The sequence below is a fragment of the Callithrix jacchus genome, chromosome 6, assembly GCF_049354715.1.
Source record: "Callithrix jacchus isolate 240 chromosome 6, calJac240_pri, whole genome shotgun sequence".
NCBI lineage: Eukaryota > Metazoa > Chordata > Mammalia > Primates > Cebidae > Callithrix > Callithrix jacchus.
In genome coordinates, this window is record NC_133507.1 from 151644667 (window position 1) to 151663959 (window position 19293).

General features: G+C 43.4%; 1 protein-coding gene across 5 annotated transcripts in view; it reads left to right on the top strand.

Moving 5' to 3' along the window:
- Positions 1 to 15860, top strand: part of LOC128932438 (uncharacterized) — a 66061-nt gene extending 50201 nt beyond the window's left edge. For 3 of the 5 annotated variants that reach the window (XR_008482307.2, XM_078328788.1, XM_078328787.1), the window contains one exon: positions 12573 to 15860. The gene's annotated coding sequence lies outside the window, so the exon portion shown is untranslated. Of the gene's footprint in view, positions 1 to 834; positions 977 to 2114; positions 2259 to 12572 lie in introns of all 5 variants that reach the window. The other 2 variants (XR_008482308.2, XM_078328786.1) reach the window with 1 other exon arrangement.
- Positions 15861 to 19293: the final 3433 nt, after the last annotated feature.

The window sequence follows — 19293 nt, forward strand, 5'->3', positions numbered from 1 at the left end:
CTAGACCAGAGTGACATAGTCTTGCATTTACTGAGTGCACATTATGAGCTTTAGACATCCCAGTCATTGTTTCCTTATCTAAAGGCCACCCTCCATTTCCAGGATGGGAAAGTGCACCCTCTACCCATGTTGTCACTTGAATCTGTCCAGTTGTTTTGTGCACTGAGAATCCCTGCAATGACTGATTATTCATGCTGCGATTGGGTCCTTCCCACCTTGCATCCTGGTGGGTTTAAAATCCCAAATGATAAGTCACTGAGTCAAACCTCAAAGTTGGCTAGAATCTAGGTTTAGTTAACTGTACCTTTCAAATACTTGTTTTTCCTTAAATTAGGTTCTTTTTTTTTTTTTTTTTTTTGCGACAGAGTTTTGCTCTTGTTGCCCAGGTTGGAGTGCAATGACACAATCTCAGCTTGCTGCAACCTCTGCCTCCCAGGTTCAAGTGATTCTCTGGCCTCAGCCTCCTGAGTAGCTGGAATTACAGGCATGTGCCACCACGCCCACCTAATTTTGTATTTTTAGTAGAGATGGGGTTTCTCCATGTTCGTCAGGCTGGTCTTGAACTCCTGACCTCAGTTGATTTGCCTACCTTAGCCTCCCAAAGTGCTGGGATTACAGGTGTGAGCCACCGCGCCCAGCCTAAATTAGATTCTTTGTTGGCTGATTCCCTTTTGTAGGCATCATTTATAACTTTGCTTTCATCAGATTTGCTGTCATTTCCTATGCACAGTGCCAACCTCTTTGCACAGTTGTGGGTTTCTGGAGAGCCTCTTTATCTGCTTCTGTCTTCCTCAAACAACCTTATTAACCTTGTGGTGCCCTTGCTTTTTCCAGAAGGCTTTTCTTGCTAGCCTGTGTTTGTACTAGGATTCATCTGACTATTCCTGCTCTGGCTTTTCGTGCAAGAGAACGAAGACTACTTTCCCCATATCTTCTTGGTAAAAGGAAAAAGGAACTTGCTTTTCACTAATCCAAGGTTTGTAGTTTTCATACATTTCCTCCAATTCAGAAAAATGGGAAATTGATATGTTTTTGCCACCTCTTTCATAAACCATAGCAGTGTTCACTCCTGGTCCATCCCCAGATCAATGAAATAAATTTTTTGAGTACAAAGGCCCTATCCCATTCATCTCTGTGGGTCCAGCACTTAGTGTAGTGCCTGACACATGGCAGGTGCAAAATACATGTTCACTGAGTGGGTGAATAGATAAATTGAGTGAGTGAGTGAGTGAGTGAGTGAGTGAATGTATAAATGAAGAAATTGAGATGGGGCACGTATTGAAAAATTCTAATTGATCATAAGTTATTTGCTCATTCAAAAGTGGTTTAATGATAATATATCTGGGGTTTTCAAAGTTAGTGATTTTCTTTGTCATTAATACTTAGAGTGGAAGTTCTTTTGAAAAATACAAAATATAGTTACAAATAATGTTTTCAAAAATAGCACTAATGTCAGTAACATAATTTCTACTTGGGAATAAGTTTATTAAATAAAAAGAAAAATATAATGTTCATTTTTTAACAAATCACAAAGATAAGCACCGAATTAGCCATTGGCTCTCTATATGTGATTCAAATTTGTATGCTGATTCTAAAAGGCAAATATAAATGCCAGTGAAAGTAGCTGAGAACATGAATAACTTGGCTTAAGTGGAGTTTGCTATGGAAAAATGCAAGTCCATTCAAATAGTAATAGAATGCGCTGCGATAAGTGGACTTATATTGCTGCCAAAACCTTTATAAATATATCAGCTTCCTATAAATGAGAGAAATCAAACAGTAATTAAGTGAAAGTTCAAGTTAATAATCAATTATATGCTAAGCAAAAGTTCTCAGAGCAGAGAAAAGGTTAAGTTATTCTATGGATTGTCAATTTCAGTTATTTAAAATCATACAGTTTTCAGGTCTGGGGAGACAACTTTGCATGGTGTGAACAGAAAAACACAATATGCATTATGCAAAGACATCTAATAAAGATAGACGTATCTAACCAAGCAATGCATATTATAAGCAGATTTCAAAACTGAGGGATTTCTTTTTCATCAGTAAAACAAATCACAGCATGTATAAAAGGTTAGTAAGAATAACTATATTTAAATTGTGCTTTGATTTAGGGAAATAGAATTAAACCTGGAAGAAAGTTCACGCTAGTCTCCAATGCTAAGTCAGAGAAAATGAAAAACCTTTGGTGGAATCTGCCAGGACTCTGTGGATTTCAGCTTTGCCAAGATTGTTCTGATAAAGCATCTGGTTTATGGGTAAGGAGAGGTGTGGCCTGATGAGATAGAAAGGGTGTGTCTTGTTGCTTTAGGATGAGGCAGCTATCTCAATTATGCTATGAGGCAAAGCCATTGACTATGGAGTGGAGGATAGCCCACCAGCACAGCACAAAACTCATCATCTTGGCTTCTCCGTGTTGGGTTACAAGCTCTAATAATCTAAAGATCCTACACAGGCAGTTAACTTGTAACTAGCTTAATAATTGCAATAAAGCAGCATTAAAATAGCTTCAGCATAGGCAGGAGAATTGCTTGAACCCAGGAGGCAGAGGTTGCGGTGAGCCGAGATCGTGCCATTGCACTCCAGCCTGGGTAACGAGTGAAACTCCGTCTCAAAAAAAAAAAAAAAAAAAATAGCTTCAGCATATTTCAGAAGTAAATGTTACAAGATGAACTCAATAGAGACAAACCAACTGACCAAAGACAAAATCCTTTCTGATTTTGGGAAATATTACTGGCACTAAATCATACGTTTAGTCACATACAGCTTGCTGTGTGTTCTCTGTTGTTCATTGACATCAATTGACCTTTGACATCTGGAGAGAGGAGGAGAAAAGGAGGAAGGTCACATGTTTACTGTCTGCCAGGAAACTGTCACAGGTTTTGGATTGTATAAACTCCATGACATCAGAGACTTGGTGTGTGTTGGTTAACCCCGCACCTAAATCCATGCTGGGGATACACAGGTAGTTGGAATTCACCACTTGATTGAATAAATATTCATCTGCTGGGCTTGCTACTTTGGTCCTTGGTTAGGTCTGTGCCTGCAGAGAACTCCATCCGAGTAGAATTGACTGACTTTTATTTTAGCCAGTGTATCATGATTTCTTATTAGTTCATTATTTAAATTTCTATTAAGATTCATGAAATATGTTATTTGTTACATATGACGCCATTATAGTTAGTATTGACCAATCTTGTTTAGGAATCTTAGAATGACCCCTATGCCTTATTTCTGTCTTATGCCTCTCTCTGTCTCTGTCTCTCTCTCTCTCTCTCTCTCTCTCTCTCTCTCTATATATATATATATATATATATATATATATATATATATATATATACACACACACACATATATATATACATTTTGGGAGACACAATTTGATCTATATATATGGAGAGAATATATAGAGAGAGTATATATTAAATGCTTGAGCATCTATATAATGTATTATAGCATGTATATACTATATAGTAAATGCTTGATCACATATATATTTTATATATATAAAGGACAGTAAAGTATATCATTAAACTGTATCCTCTTTGTGCATATGGGTGTCATTATTACTGTAATAAATTAGAATCACACATACTCAACATTATCAAAATTGTAAAAGGAGAAGAGCTTCCTGCCATTGTTAGTAGCTACTTCTTTCCAACACTCCCTCCTAGAATATTTATTTTCAAGGTTTGGGAATTCGTTTCACTCTGTCCTGTCCATGAGTAGTGTTCAGTAAAGATGCACGTGCATATTGTTTTTGAATATATGTTTTAAACATGAAGTATTTTAGAAAAGGATGATGTTCTATTAAAGCAAGGTAGTGAGTCTTTAGAGTAACGAATCTTATGAGTAATTAAAGAATTCTGTAGACCGAACTTTTGGTCAGAGAAAAAAAATGGGAAAGAAAGCTGGAGAATTAGCTTTATATGAAAAGAGGCAGGTTAAGACTAAAAAGGCCAAGTACCTGGGAAACCATTCATTAGAAAAATGTGCCATTCTCTGTCTTTGGAAGTCACAGGATATACCTAAAGAGACACTGTGATTTCATCTAGTTCTCTGTCACCCCTCTGAACTGTCTCCAGAGGACTAACAATCACAGCAAACATTTACTAAATGCTTGATCTTGAGATTGAGTTCCTGGCACTCAGTAAACAGTGGTTCCCTCCCTTCCTTCCTGCCTGCTTTGAGGAGGAGAGTCCCAGAGCCTCATGGACTGGAGTGATTTTTTAAATGCCAAATAAGGTAGTCTACAATTAGATCAGAGGAAAAGACCAGTTTGAAGAGAAGGGAGCATGTGTACTGTGGGTGAGGAGGAGGTCTGATCCTTACGGTAGAATGTAAGAGCCATTTTGGAATGGCCTTTGGCCAGCAGCTGCTGAGCATTTGAACTCATTTTTGCATTCCTTTCTCAGCTGATATCTTCTTCCCATCAGTGGTGAGTCAGATTCTGGCCCTGACTTTAGTGGCAGACACCGGCCAACTGACTGTAAGCACCACCCCTGCCCCAAAGGTCCTCTTCCCTTTCAGAGATCAGAGATCTTTTCTCCTGTAGAAGTTCTACATGTAGGTTCTGGGGGAGTCTAGCTGGACCCATGGGAAGCCATTCTCAGTCTCCTGCAATACGTCAGCAACTGGCAGATGCTTTTCCCTATATTAGTGTACTTGGGCTGCCATAGTAAAATACAACAGATGGGATGGGATAAACAACAGAAATTTATTTTCTCATAGTTCTAGAGGCCAGAAGTCCAAGATCAAGGTGCTGGCAGGGCGGGTTTTCCCTGGGGCTCCTCTTCTTGGCTTGCAGATGACTGTCCCCTTGCTCCCTGTCTGCATGGTGTTCTCTCTGAGCATGTACATTCTTGGTGTATTTCTCTGTCCTAATCTCCTCTTGTTCTTCTTGTAAGGACACAAGGATGCCAGTCATGTTGGATTAGGGCCACCCTAATAGCCTCATTTTACCTTAAAGGCCCTATCTCTATGTACAGTCACATTCTGAGGCACTAGAGGTTAGGACTTCCACATATGAATTTTGGGAGACACAGTTTAGTCTATAACACTCGCTCAGTTACTCAGTCTTTTTCCTGTTTTTAAAGACTACAATTCTCACACACTTGGAACAAAAAACTAAACAAACAAACAACAAAAGCAATAGTCTCAGAAATCAGAAGAGCTGGATTCGAGGCCAGGCTTCGCCATTAACCAACATCTCCCTTTACCTCCGTATTCCTGGTCACTCCTGCTCATGAGGCAGGGATGAGACCACTACTCATTTTTCTAGCCTGTTGGGGGGACAGAGTGAGAGGATGTGTGGGGAGCCCTTCACGGCTGTTCAATGTTGACCTTCACTTATGTGGGGCCTCCTGGTCCAGTGGCTTAGAGTGGGCCCTGGAGTTGAACTGGCTGATCCAAATTCCAGAGTCACTGTCATAGGCTGATTAACCTTGGCTAGGTGATTTCCTTCCTCTGTCCCTCCGTTTTCTTTCCTGAAAAATGGGGATGAAAGAAACCCAAATCTCACCTTGAATTGTAATAATCTCCACCTGTCAAGGATGGCCAGGTGGAGATAATTGAATCATGGGGGTGGTTCCCTCATACTGTTCTCATGATAGTGAATAAGTCTCACGAGATCTGATGGTTTTATAAGTGGGAGTTCCACTGCACAAGCTATCTTGCCTGCCACCATGTAAGACACACCTTTCTCCTCCCTTGCCTTCTGCCGTGATTGTGAGGCCTCCCCAGCCATGTGGAACTGTGAGTCCATCAAACCTCTTTTTCTTTATAAATTACCCAGTCTTGAGTATATCTTTATTAGCAATGTGAGAACTAATATAGTAGCACTGACTTTATAGGCTCGTTGAACAGATTAAAGAAGTCAGCACTCACTAAAGCTGTGTCACAGTGAACAACCAGCACGTGCTTCCTATGATTATGTTTTGTATGGGTCATCACCCTCTTGTGCTCCCTTCCAGTCTAGCCCTATTTCTCACATCCAGGGCCTCCTTGGTTTTCTTCTGAAGCGGGGTGTCTTTAACAATGGTGGTGGCCTTGCGGTTCCTCAGAGATGAGAGAAGTGGGAAATTTCCCCAGCCTTGTGCCCCAGGGCCTGTGATGAGGTCGAGTGTATTAGTCCACTTTCATGTTGCTGATAGAGATATGCCCAAGACTGGGAAGAAAAAGGTTTAATGGACCGGCAGTTCAACATGGCTGGGGAGGCCTCACAATCATGGCAGAAGGCAAAAAGGAGCAAGTCATATCTTACATAGATGGCAGCAGGCAAAGAGAGAGCTTGTGCAGAGAAACTCCCATTTTTAAAACCATCAGATCTCATGAGGCTCATTCACTATGATGAGACCAGTGCAGGAAAGACTTGCCCCTCACAATTCAGTCACCTCCCACTGGGTTCCTCCCATGATGTGGGAATTGTGGGAGTTACAATTCAAGATGAGATTTGGGTGGGGACACAGCCAGCACATCATTCTGCCCCTGCCCCCTCCCAAATCTCATGTCCTCACATTTCAAAACCAATCATGCCTTCCCAACAGTCCCCCAAATTCTTAACTTATTTCAGCATTAACTCAAAAGTCTGCAGTTTAACATCTCATCTGAGACAAGTCCCTTCTGCCTATGAGCCTGTAAAATCAAAAGCAAGTTAGTTACTTCCTAGATACAGTGGAGGTGCAGGCATTGGGTAAATACAGCTGTTCCAACTGGAAGAAATTGGCCAAAACAAAGGGGCTACAGGCCCTATTCAAGTCTGAAATCCAGCAGGGCAGTCAAATCTGATAGCTCCAAAATGATCTCTTTTGACTCTGGGTCATGCTGATGCAAGAGGTGGGTTCCCATGGTCTTGGGCAGCTCCACCGCTGTGGTTCTGCAGAGCACAGCCTCCCTCCTGGTTGCTTTCACAGGCTGCTGTTGAGTGTCTGCAGCTTTTCCAGGCACATGGTGGAAACTGTTGGTGAATCTATCATTCTGTGGTCTGGAGGATGGTGGACCTCTTCTCACAGCTCCACTTCTCACACAGTGCCCCAGTAGGGACTCTGTATGCCCATCTCCATTTTCCTTTCTCACTGCCCTAGCAGAGGTTCTCCATGACACCAAGATAGCAATTGCCCTTCATGAAAGGAAGCTGTCTCACTCTGCCCATACTCACTGACATGTCCCTGCTGGTGGCCTGGAGGGGCACAGGACAGAGAGGAAGTCTCTTTCAGAGATTTCATGATAGTGGCTCTAGAATTTGGACCAGATAGTTTAACTCCAGAGTCCACTCTCGAAGGCATTGAGCCAGGAGTCCCCACATAAGTGATGGTTGACATCCAATGGCCATGAAGGGCTCCCCACACAAGTTCATCAGCCTCCTGCAGAAATGAGTCAAGGTGCATGCCCTGCTGCAGAGCCACCAGAGCCATCTTTTTATACTAATGTACAAATAAAGATCAACCAGATGAGAACAGGCAACCAGATTCAGAGCTTGCATTTTGGCAGAGACTCAAGGCAGGCAGAGGAGTAAGAAAGCTTTATAGTGGAGAACAGGGGAGGCTTCAGGTGTGCTCTGATTGGAAGCTGTTAACATGGGGAAGCCGTGGGCAGTTCAGTAGAAGTAGGACATCCTGTGCGATTGGTGAGGGGAGCATATTTAGCTTTCTTTGGCTGGTTCTAAGTTGGAAGTTTGGAGAAAAATTAGGAAAACTGTCAGTTATTAATCAAGTCCAGGCCAGTGGGGGGCAGATTATTACAGGGGCTATTGTTTGGTTCCTGGATTATTACTAGAGATAGCAGTCTGACTCCTACAAGTCTGACTTACATCAGGCTGGCTTCCTAGGTGGTTACTGGAGATAAGGATTGGTTTCCTGGGCTGGGTGCTGCAGGTTGTGGGTCAAAGTTTTATTTTTATATGTGGTCTGGTCGTATTTGTTTGTATATTCAGTCTCTCTCCGATGGCAGCATGTTGCCCTCAGGGCTCTGCCTTGAGCAGGGCTCTCACAAGGAGACCTCACAGGCTTCATTGTTCTTATATAAACCTGGGCCAGTCCTTAACACACATCTGCTTCCTACAGGACTTTTGCAGAGTATGGTAGTGGCTGCCTCTGATTTTGTCAGGGCACTTGTGGATATAATGTAAATTTTGCTGAAGTCTCTTGGCTCCAGGGTCTTATTTCAAAGCTGAAACCAAAGTAACATTTTGGGGTAGAAGGAAGCAGGTGTTCCCCCATTTTAGAATTTCAGAAGAAGAAGCCTCTAAGAGTGTGGCTAAGTGGAGTAAATATGTATAGATGGGAACTAATTATATAAGTTTGGTTGCCACAAGCTCTTCATCTATGCAAATATGCTGCTGAGAAGGAATGTGATTCGGAGACTGGGAGACTCTTTCTGGATGTATGATACTGAATGAATTACTAATCTTCCTGAGGTCTTATACATCAATTAAAAGCAATAAAACATGGCCTCGATGATTTTGCAGATTTCCAACCCTCCTGGAGCTACCATGTGTAGAGAAAGTATTCTGAGCCACTTTCTATGGTAGTATGGTCCTCACTGTGACCATTTTTCCTTCGCTGGGCAGCCTGCTCTGCAGACAGAGCTCATATCAAATGCCACCATGCATGGGTGGGCCTCTCATGCTGGCTCTTAACCCATGGCATGTGCTGGTCCTAATAATCGTGCAAATCTCTTTACTGCCTACAAAATGGATTTTAACCCTTGAAATGGTATCAGGGTCCTCCAGATCTGGGCTTGGTCTTGGTCTGTCCCTAGTGCGCTAAACAAGCCCTTAATCTCACAAAACTCAGATATTTACTGGCTGTACCTTGACTTTGTACCTTGACTCTTGCTGTTTTCTTTTACCTGGAATCTGCATGGCTACTTTACCTTCCCCAGCTAATCGCTGACCCTGCTTTGCTCTGGTTTTTATCCACGAAGGGCCTGATTTAAGGCTCACCTCTTCCGGGATGTCTTCCCTGAACGTATGAGACCACAGTGATCTGATTCCTTTTATTTCTGAACAACTCCCATAGCACACCTGGCTTTCTTATTCTTTTGGGAAGTGGGTAAAACTATACATGATGTTTTTGGTTGTCTAACTATATCATATTCTGCAGCTTCCATTGGACAGTAAGTTTCTGTATGTCAGCAACTTTTTTTTTTTTTTTCAAGGCAGGGTCTCACTCTGTCTCTGTTGCCCAGGCTGGGGTGCAGTGATACAATCGTGGCTCATTGCAGCCTCAACTTCCCTAGGCTCAGGTGATCTTCCTGCCTCAGCCCCCTGAGTAGCTGGGACTGCAGACTACAGGTGGCTAATTTTTCTATTTTTTATAGAGACAGGGTTTTGCAATGTTTCTCAGGCTGGTCTCAAACTCCTGGGCTCAAGTGATCTGCCTGCTTTGGCCTCCTGAAGTCCTGGGATTACAGGTGTGAGTCATGGTACTCGACCTCAGTGACTGTTTTACTGCATTGTAACCTCACTGCTTAGGATTATGCGTTGTATGTTTCAATACCCAGTAAAGGTTGGGTAAGTACAATGATGAACCAGTGTGCCATGTTGATGTGTTAAGCACATTAGAAAACTAAAGAAACCGGTTTCTGCTGGTCCCAACAATAGTTCCCTGAAACCATTTCAGATCCAGAGGGAAGGTTTCGGGGGCTTAGCCTTTATTATAATTTCAGCAGCAGTAGTAATTCAAGGGGGAAAAGGAAAAGCTTTAAAAATGTTATTGTACAGAAACACAATGACAGCCATTGCATGCTCTATGGAGGGTTTTGGGTCTTGGAACACAGCTAGGCAAAGCCCAATCCGTGGCCTTGAGAAATGGAATGGGCAGGTGTGTGGGGGGCGTGTGGTGAGTCCCCATACAGGTGCAGGGAGTCTTTCTGAGCAGAAATGAAAAATCCACCAGGGATGCTACAGAAGATGACTGGGATTCTGGGCAGAATGGGGGTGAGAAGCAAGACCAAGTAATGGGGAATATCACCCATCCACTGGGCCAACCCTGGCGACAGTGAGCCCAGGATTGTGTGTTGTTAAGAGGCCCCAGCAGACATGGAGCCATCACTATTGTGGACTCTGCCACCAGCCACCTCCCTGTGTCTGGGGGTCAGTTCCTTGGAGGGGACCTCGCAGAACAAGGCAGGCTCTGTCCTAGAGAGCCAAGGCGTCTATTCAGATCAGCAAGAAAAGGCTCAGGCTCAGAGAAATATCATGAGGGTGTTTTGGGGTTAGGGCAGGAGTGATCTTGTTCTCAGGAATAAAGTAAAAGCACAGATGCTCTGGGCCCAAGTTCAGAGTTGGCTCTGAGGTTGTGAGTGAGGATGACCAGAGAGGAAGGATGTGGAGCCTGGTGATGCTGCACAACTCCAAGGACCACAGAAGCAAAGTGACTTCAATATCCAAAGTCACAGTCCTTGTTAGCAGCGGATCCAGGCTCAGAGCTGCATTCATGTGATCCCTGTATACCAAGGGCAGAGTGTTTGTTCTAATTTACCAAGATTTTCATACAGTCTTCACTGGGGCTCTCAGTGTCTGTGGCGGCGCCCTGAGGACCATTTTGGGGTGTGCTCTGAGAGTGAGCGATTAAGGGAGAAGGATTTAATGAGAGCAAATATGCATTTTCCTGCTTGATATTGAGAGGTGTTTGTGTTAGATCTTGATCAAAAAGTCTGACCTTAAAAGGCATCTGCAGCTCAAAGATGATGACTTTGACAAGGACCATGACCATGGCAGTTTCCGTTCCTCTCTGAAGAGCTGGGAGAAGAGAAAATAAATGCCTGCAGTTCAAAAACATGACAATGGCACCAAAAATCCATCAGAAAAAAGAAAGTTCTCAGAAAGGGGGCAACACAATGCCCGGGCAGGGGGGAAAATTACGCCTTCAGCGAGGAATTTCACAAGGATTTACAGCATTTCAGATTCTCGGGAAGGTAAAATAGTTGTATCTCCATTGTGATATGCCCTTTAGGAAATCAATATAATTTATTGTGCCTCTTCAGGGCCCATTTTATATACTTTGAAGTCTACGGGACAGAGTGAAGGAGTACAAACCCATTTAAGATAGCTCAAATAATAGAGGGGTGCATTATATTTTCAGAATCCAAGGACAGAAATTGCAGGCCATCTCAGTGGAACTGGAAATTTGGGAGCAAAGGTCGTTTTCTTTGTCTTCTTGCAAGGGCGTTTGCGGACACTTAGGGGCCTCATGGTCTCACTTCTTTCTGCTTCTCTCTTACTTCTGTCTTTTTCTTCTGCTAACAACATGACTGGCAGGCTAACTGCATGACGTTACTCTCGGACTATATTCTTTGTGTCCCTCGGGTTGGGTTTTTGAGAGACATAGTCTGACTCAGTACAGTCTAGTGAATAGTTTGCTGTGAGTCAGATGCCAATCAACTTTGCTGGGGGAGAAGGAGTTGCTGTAGTCCAGGAGGAAGGAGCAGGGCAGCAGAGGCTCACAGGGTATATCACTTTGGATGGGGTGTAGGTGGTGGGGGGAGGCAATAGTGGTATCTGCATCATAGACTATCATGGCAACAACGATGCTGTAATCTGGGGGTTCCCCCAGGCTGCCACACAGTGGCACTCCTGTGCACACTTCACTTCATGAGGTTACCAAGCACAGCTTGTCATTTTGGTGCTCACATTCCCTCAGCAACCCTGAGATCCCAGTATCTTCCTAGACATGGAGTCTTCTAGCTTCTTAAGCACAAAAATGATATTCCTACAAATGAAGTCCAGTTGCCTGGTCAGATGGCACTGGCCCAGGGAGAACTCTGAGAATGCATTTCTTTGGCCTTGCATTTGACGTTAGCTTCCTTGCAGCGGCTGAGGGTATCGGCTCCGGAGCTGTGCTACCAAATTCAAATCCTGGCCCACTATGCAATAACCATACGGCCCTGAGCAGGTGATTTCACCTCTCTAAGTCTTCATTTCTCCACTTGTGAAAAGTGCATAATAAAACCACTCCTTGGGAAATAAAACACCCAGGTATAGTGAGAAATATGCTCTGAAAACAGTTTATGATTCCTAGAAAGTACTCAGTAAATGTCACCCATGATTACTATCATTATTGTTAATTTCTCTTTCACGTCCTGTGGACCTAGATGAATTCAAAGCTCTAAGTCAATGACTTCCCCGCATTCCTCACAGCTCTTGACCTAACTCCCTCCCTAGGCCGTTGCATGTACTAAATGCAATTGGTGACTAATCATTTGGCTTGATAACATTATGCTTTGTGCTCTGAATTGAAAAAGCTCTCACAATCAAAGATAGAAAAGGACGCATAAGCGGTAAAACCTTGACATGAATTTGAGCAATTTGCTTAGTACAAAGAGTATATCTTTCAAACCTTTTGTGTGTATGGATAATTTGTGTATATGTCCCTCCCCTGAAATACTAATATAAAGAATGGCCAGGATGATTTCTCCTGTTTCTTTGATCTCTATTGATAGTATTAAAAATTGTCATCTGCTATACTGAAGAATGCACAATCTGTTCCTTGAGACCGCGCACAAGACCAGAGACCTGGGAAACCCACAGGAAGCTTTAACACAGATTCATTCTATCTTGTTCTCTCCTCCAGGAGCCAAGCTATTCCTGAGATCATGAACCTGTCTCTGAGCACTGCAACGCATCAGATTGACTGAGGTGAGAAGCAACCGTGAGGGCCTCCATGTGGTCACCTTCTCTTTTGCCACAGCCATCACTGTCATCATTATGACAACAGCGTCACAGAATTCAAAGCCGTGGACAGAGGCCTGATACATCCTCCTTTGCCCGCGTCTGCTGTGCATCTCTTTCTACTGTGGCCTGGGGATGGTTTTCCAAGGAATGTGGGCGCTTCTGGCCAGCAGCCCCCTGCTGATATGCTGGATGGTGTTGGAGCCCAGCTGAGTGTTGGAGAAGGGATTCTCTTCACCGTAGCCTTGATGGCCCTCAATACTTAGGTGGCGATTCGCCGTCCACTGAAATCTCTATCCTTTGTAGATGCAGTTGAGTATAGGATTCTGGCTGGGACTTGGACAACCATTATACTCAAGAGTGTTTGCTTGTTCGTCATAGAGGGCACTAAACCCACGGTGGCTGCAGTTTTAAAATCGGAACCCCTTTGCCCTGTGACCTTGAATGACACTCCCGCCAGGGCCACTGGCATGAGTTTTATTTTCCTTCTTTTGTCTGTCATTCTTAGAAGCTACTCTCTGATATACCACAATGGGAAATGGGCTGGCTATTTTAATAGGCCAGTTATCAAAGCAGGGAAAACAGTCCTTATTCATTTAGTGCAGATAAGCTTACATATCATACCGACTCTGAGATTCATAGGTTTGGGGAAGGTGTGCAGGGTGTTTTCCTTTGCTTGAAATCTGGTGGGTTTTGGTGCTTTTGCATTTGCCCAGTGTTTTAGCCCTCTGATCTATGGGCTCTGGAATAGAGCTTCAAAGCAGATTACACCACTGGATGTGCTGTCACATCCCCGTCACAGCTGTGGCGTGGTTACACTGTGAACAGCCGAGGGCCAGTTTAGAAAAAGCTCAGCCATTGAATCAATAACTCTAGTCCTGATGGTCTCATCAGCTAAGGCTGAGGGCTTGTCTTTCACTCAAACTAAATTTGGTGCCTTCGTTTGATTTTGAAAGCAATATCAGTAAGTCAAAGTTATTTGTTTGGATTACAAACTTGACTACTATGTACACAGTATTGGCCTCAGTGAAATCTTTTTAATATCTTTAATTTGAAACCCAGGCCAGTGTTTTTTTTTTTTAATTGTAATTTAGGTTCTGGGGTGCGTGTGCAGATTATGCAGGATTGTTGCATAGGTACATAACTGGCACGGTGGTTTGCTGCCTTCACCCCCCCATCGCCTGTATCTGGTATTTCGTCCCTCATTATCCCTCCCCACCCTCCCCACCCCCACTGTCCCTCCCCTAACCCCCACTACTGACTGCAGTGTGATGCTCCCCTCCCTGTGTCCATGTGTTCTGATTGTTCAACACCCCCCAGGCCAGTGTTATTAGCAGCGTGCTCTACTGTGTTTGAGCAGTTAGGCAGATCTTGGGAATATACTTGTTCTTAGAAACTGAGAAATGGTCCATGGTTAATGTGAAGGGAAGAAGTTTGGCTGTTTCCATTATATTAATTAAGGGTAGATTCAGCGGCATATAATAAAAATACAGCAACAAAATAACAGTGGCTTCAAAAAGTTAGAGATAGATTTTTTTTGTCTTTTTCTTTTTTTTTTTTTAGACGGAGTTTCGCTCTTGTTACCCAGGCTGGAGTGCAATGGCGCGATCTCAGCTCACCGCAACCTCTGCCTCCTGGGTTCAGGCAATTCTCCTGCCTCAGCCTCCCGAGTAGCTGGGATTACAGGCATGCGCCACCATGCCCAGCTAAGTTTTTGTATTTTTAGTAGAGGCAGGGTTTCACCGTGTTGACCAGGATGGTCTTGATCTCTTGACCTCGTGATCCACCCACCTCGGCCTCCCAAAGTGCTGGGATTACAGGCTTGAGCCACCGCGCCCGGCCTGTCTTTTTCTTTAAGACAGGGTCTGGCTCTGTCACCTAGGCCTGGGTGCAGTGGTGCAATCACAGCTCACTGCAGCCTCAAACCTCCTGGCCTTAAGTGATCCTCCAGACTCAGCACCCCCAAGTACCTGGGTTTATAGGCACATACCACCATACCTGGCTAATTAAAAAATACTATTTTTTTTTTTTGTAGGAACAGGGTCTCACTATGTTGCCCAGGCTGGTTTCAAACTCTTGGGCCAAAGTGATCCTCCCACCTCAGCCTCCTAAAATGTTGGAATTACAGGTGTGAGCAACAATGCCCACCCATTTTTTTTCTTATGTAAAATAAACATAGAGGTACATAATCCAGGCCTATGTGGCAGCTCCGCTGTCATTCTCTTCTGTTGTGCCATGATTACTGTGCCACCTCATGACTCAAGATGGCTGTTAGTGCACCTATCATCACATCCACACTCCAATCAACAGTGGAAGGAGCAAAGAAGGGTCAGCACCTTTCTTCCGTAGATACTTCCTAGAAGTTACACAAAATACTTTTTCTTATACCAAACTGGTCAACATTTAGTCACATAGGTATGCCTAGTGATATGGTTTGGCTCTGTGTCCCCATCCAAATCTCATGTTGAATTGTAATTCCCAGTGTTTTGGGAGGGACCTGGTGGGAGGTGATTGAATCATGGGGGTGTATTTCCTCCTTGCTGTTCTTGTGATAGTGAGTGATTTCTCACGAGATCTGGTTGTTTTTGAAAGTGTATGGCACTTCCTCCTTCATACTTTGTCTCTTCTGCCACCATGTAAAGAAGGTTCCTTTCCCCTTCACCCTTCTGCCAGGAGTGTAAGTTGCTTGAGGCTTCACAGTTCATGCTGAACTGTGAGTCAATTAAACCTCTTTCTTTTACAAATTACCCAGTCTTAGGCAGTTCTTTATAGCAGTGTGAGAATGGACTAACACAGAAAGTTAGTACCAGGAAAGTAGGGCCTTGCTATAAAGATACCAGAAAATATGGAAGCAACTTTGGAACTGGGCAACAGGCAGAGATTGGAACAGTTTGGAGGGCTCAGAAAACAGGAAGATGAGGGAAAGTTTGGAATGTCCTGGGGACTTGTTGAATGGTTGTAACCAAAATGCTGACAGTGATATGGACAGTGAAGTCCAGGCTGAGGTGGTCTAAGATGGAGATGAAGAACTTATTGGGAACTGGAGTAAAGGTCATTCTTGCTATGCTTTAGCAAAGATACTCGTGGCATTGTGCCCCTGCTCTAAAGGTCTGTGGAACTTTGAACTTAAGAAAGATGATTTAGGGCATCTGGTGGAAGAAATTTTTAAGCAATAAAGTGTTCAAGATGTGACCTGGTTATTTCTAAAAGTGTACACTTGTGTATGTGAAGAAAGGCATGGTCTGAAATTTGAACTCATATTTAAGAGGGAAGCAGAGTATAAAAGTTTGGGAAATTTGTAGCCCAACCCTGTGGTAAGAAAGAAAAACTCTATCTCTGGGGAGGAATTCCAGGCTGCAGAAATTTGCACAAGTAAAGAAGAACCAAATGTTAATAGCCAAGACAATGGGAAAAAGGCCTCCAGGGCATTTCAGAGACCTTTGAAGCAGCCCCTTCCATTGCAGCCCTGGAGGCCTACAAGGGAAAAATGATTTCGTGGGCCAGGCCCAGGGCCATGCTGCTCTGTGCAGCCTTGGGACATGATGCCCTGTATCCCAGCTGCTTCAGCTCTAGCCATGCCTAAACGGGGTCAAGGTACAGCTTGGGCCATGGCTTCAGAGGATGCAATCTCCAGGTCTTGGTGCCTTCCATGTGGTGTTGGGCCTGTAGGTGTGCCAAAGTCAGGAGCTGAGGTTTGGGAACCTCCACCTAGATTTCATCCGCCTGGATGTCCAGACAGAAGTCTGCTGCAGGGGCAGAGCCCTCATAGAGAACCTCTACTAGGGCAGTGCAGTGGGGAAATGTGGAATTGGAACCCCCACACAGAGTCCCCGCTGGGGCACTGCCTAGTGGAGCTGTGAAAAGAGGGCCACCATCCTTCAGACTTCAGAATGGGAGATCCACCGACAGCTTGCACTGTGTACCTGGAAAAGCCACAGGCACTCAATGTCAGCCTGTGAAAGCAGCTGAGGGGGCTGTACCCTGCAGAGCAACAGGGTTAGAGCTTCCTAAGGCCTTGGGAGCCCACCCCTTGCATCATTGTGACCTGGATGTGAGACATGAAGATTTAATGACTGCCCTGCTGGGTTTTGGACTTGCATGAGACCTGTAGCCCCTTTGTTTTGGCCAATTTCTCCCTTTTAGAATAGAAGCATTTACCCAATGCCTGTACTGCCATTGTATCTTGGAAGTAACTAACTTATTTTTGATTTTACAGGATCATAGATAGAAGGGACTTGTCTCAGATAAAACTTTGGACATGGACTCTTGAGTTAATGATGGGATGAGTTGAGACTTCAGGGGACTGTTAGGAAGGCATGATGGTGTTTTGAAATGTGAGGAAGACATGAGATTGGGGAGAATCCAGGGGTGGAATGATATGATTTGGCTCTGTGTCCTCACCCAAATCTCATGTTGCATTGCAGTCCCCAATGTTGGGGGAGGAACTTGGTGGGAGGTGATGGGATCACTGGAGGCACATGTCCACCTGGCTGTTCTCGTGACACTGAGTGGATTCTCATGAGATCTGGTTGTTTGAAGGTGTGTGGTACTTCCCTCTTTGCTCTCTGTCTTCTGCCAGCATGTGAAGAAGGGGCAGGAAAAGCTGATAAGAAACCTTAATTCCAACTGCAACCTTAATTCCTAATTCCTTCTTGTAATGCAGCACAACATAGCCACATAACTTAATCTGCAGGCCCTCAGATTAAGAAACAGACTCATCAACAAGTAAGACACAACTTTCTACAAACCCCCTCCCCACAAAAGCCAAGCTGTCTCTTTATTTTTGTTAACGTTTATTTTTCTGAGTCTGCTTGCTAGGGAACTGTTGCACTATTAAGCCATCTATGAGCAAACAATATCTTTGTTCCTCAGAAAGTAAAAGAAAAAGTAAAAAAAAAAAAATTAGCAAGTTGAACTTATATATAAGTCCTAGATCTAATATAAGTCATTTAATTTATCCTTAAAACTTAAAAAACGATTAAAACTCTATTTTCTGATCTCAAAGGTGACTTCTGCTTGCAACATTAAATGCTAAGTGGTAGTTTTATACTTTCAAATACAAATTATCATTTTTAAAATTAAAAAAACTTTGATTTGGGAATCTAAATGGTGTAAAATTCAAAAGATCCAAATGATATTTGGTTAAAAAAAATCTTTTTCCTCCCCATTTTCCCAGGTCCCCCACTCTTCTCTAAGAATCAACCAATGTTAACAGTTTTTTGTTTCCTTAAGAGATGACCTACAAAAGGCAAACTATTGAGAACTTATCATTTGTAAGATAATTTTGGTTTTGATATCCTAGATTTAGATAGGAAAGTTGTTTAAACTGGTATTTAGATTAATAATTTATGTCACAAATGAGAGTGTTCATGATATCAGCAATAATTAATTTCATGATGTGAAAATCCTTTGCACCCCCCAGGAAACTTAAACTTGGGCAAGATACAAAAGGAAAGGGAAGAGAGGAAGTGGTAGGCAAATTACTTGCAATCGTGGAGAGTTCTTGTAAGATGTTCTTTGCTCATATTGAAATGGTGCAATGATATTGAGTTTAAAATCAGAAAGGGTATAGCCAGGCGTGGTGCCTCAGGAGTTCCAGACCAGCCTGACCAACATGAAGAAACCTCATCTCTACTAAAAATACAAAATTAGCCGGGCGTGGTGGTACATGCCTGTAATCCCCCCTACTCAGGAGGCTGAGGCAGGACAATCACTTCAACCTGGTAGGCGGAAGTTGTGGTGAGCCGAGGTAGCGCCATTGCACTCCACTCCAGCCTGGGCAACAAGAGTGAAACTCCATCTCAAAAAAAAAAAAAAAAAAAAAAGTCAGAAATGGTGGGAGGTTTGGGCAAATGTTCAGAGAAGATATAGCTTTCATAAAGCTCTAAGAATAAATTGCTTTAAGGATAAAATGTGAATTATCTCAAAATTTCCAGGTTCTTATGAATATTTTATTTACCGTAACTGCAACCACATTACTTCTGCATGAAACTATTTCTGGCTTCTATGGAGATATGCTATATAAATACATATGGACTAATTTAAGAATAAACAGGCAAAAATCTTAAAAGCAAGCATAGAAAAGTAGTAGTTCATAACACTCATCCTAAGAAAATGTTGAATGGATTCAGGCCATTGTTTAGTCAAGTACAAGACGGCAAAATCAGCCATGCTTAAGGATTTTAAGCTTTTTATATTCCTCCGAGAAAGTCAAAGTCCATGTTTGTGGAAGTACCTGCCTGATGGCCAAAGACACGGATATGCAGTGGAGAGAAAGCTGCACATGGGTCAGGGTAAGGAGAGGATGCCAGAGTGTTCTTTTGAGCCAGTAAGACTTACAGGTAGGGTCTGGCTTTGGGTTGTTGGAAGGGACCTGTCCAAAGGGCTTCATGCCAAAGGAGAGGGGCCTCAGCAGAAAGAGGCTGGGGGTTACTACTGGCAGCAGAGGATGAAAATGGAGTGAGAAGCACCTGGCTAAAGACAAGGATTTCCCAAGAGTCCAGAGGGGATAACTTAGACTGAGGACCCCACTAAGTGCTATAGAAAAGAAAGAATCGCCACTAGGAATCTGCCCTCCCCAGTAGATGCAGTTATCATATTACAGCTGCCTATGTTAAGGATGG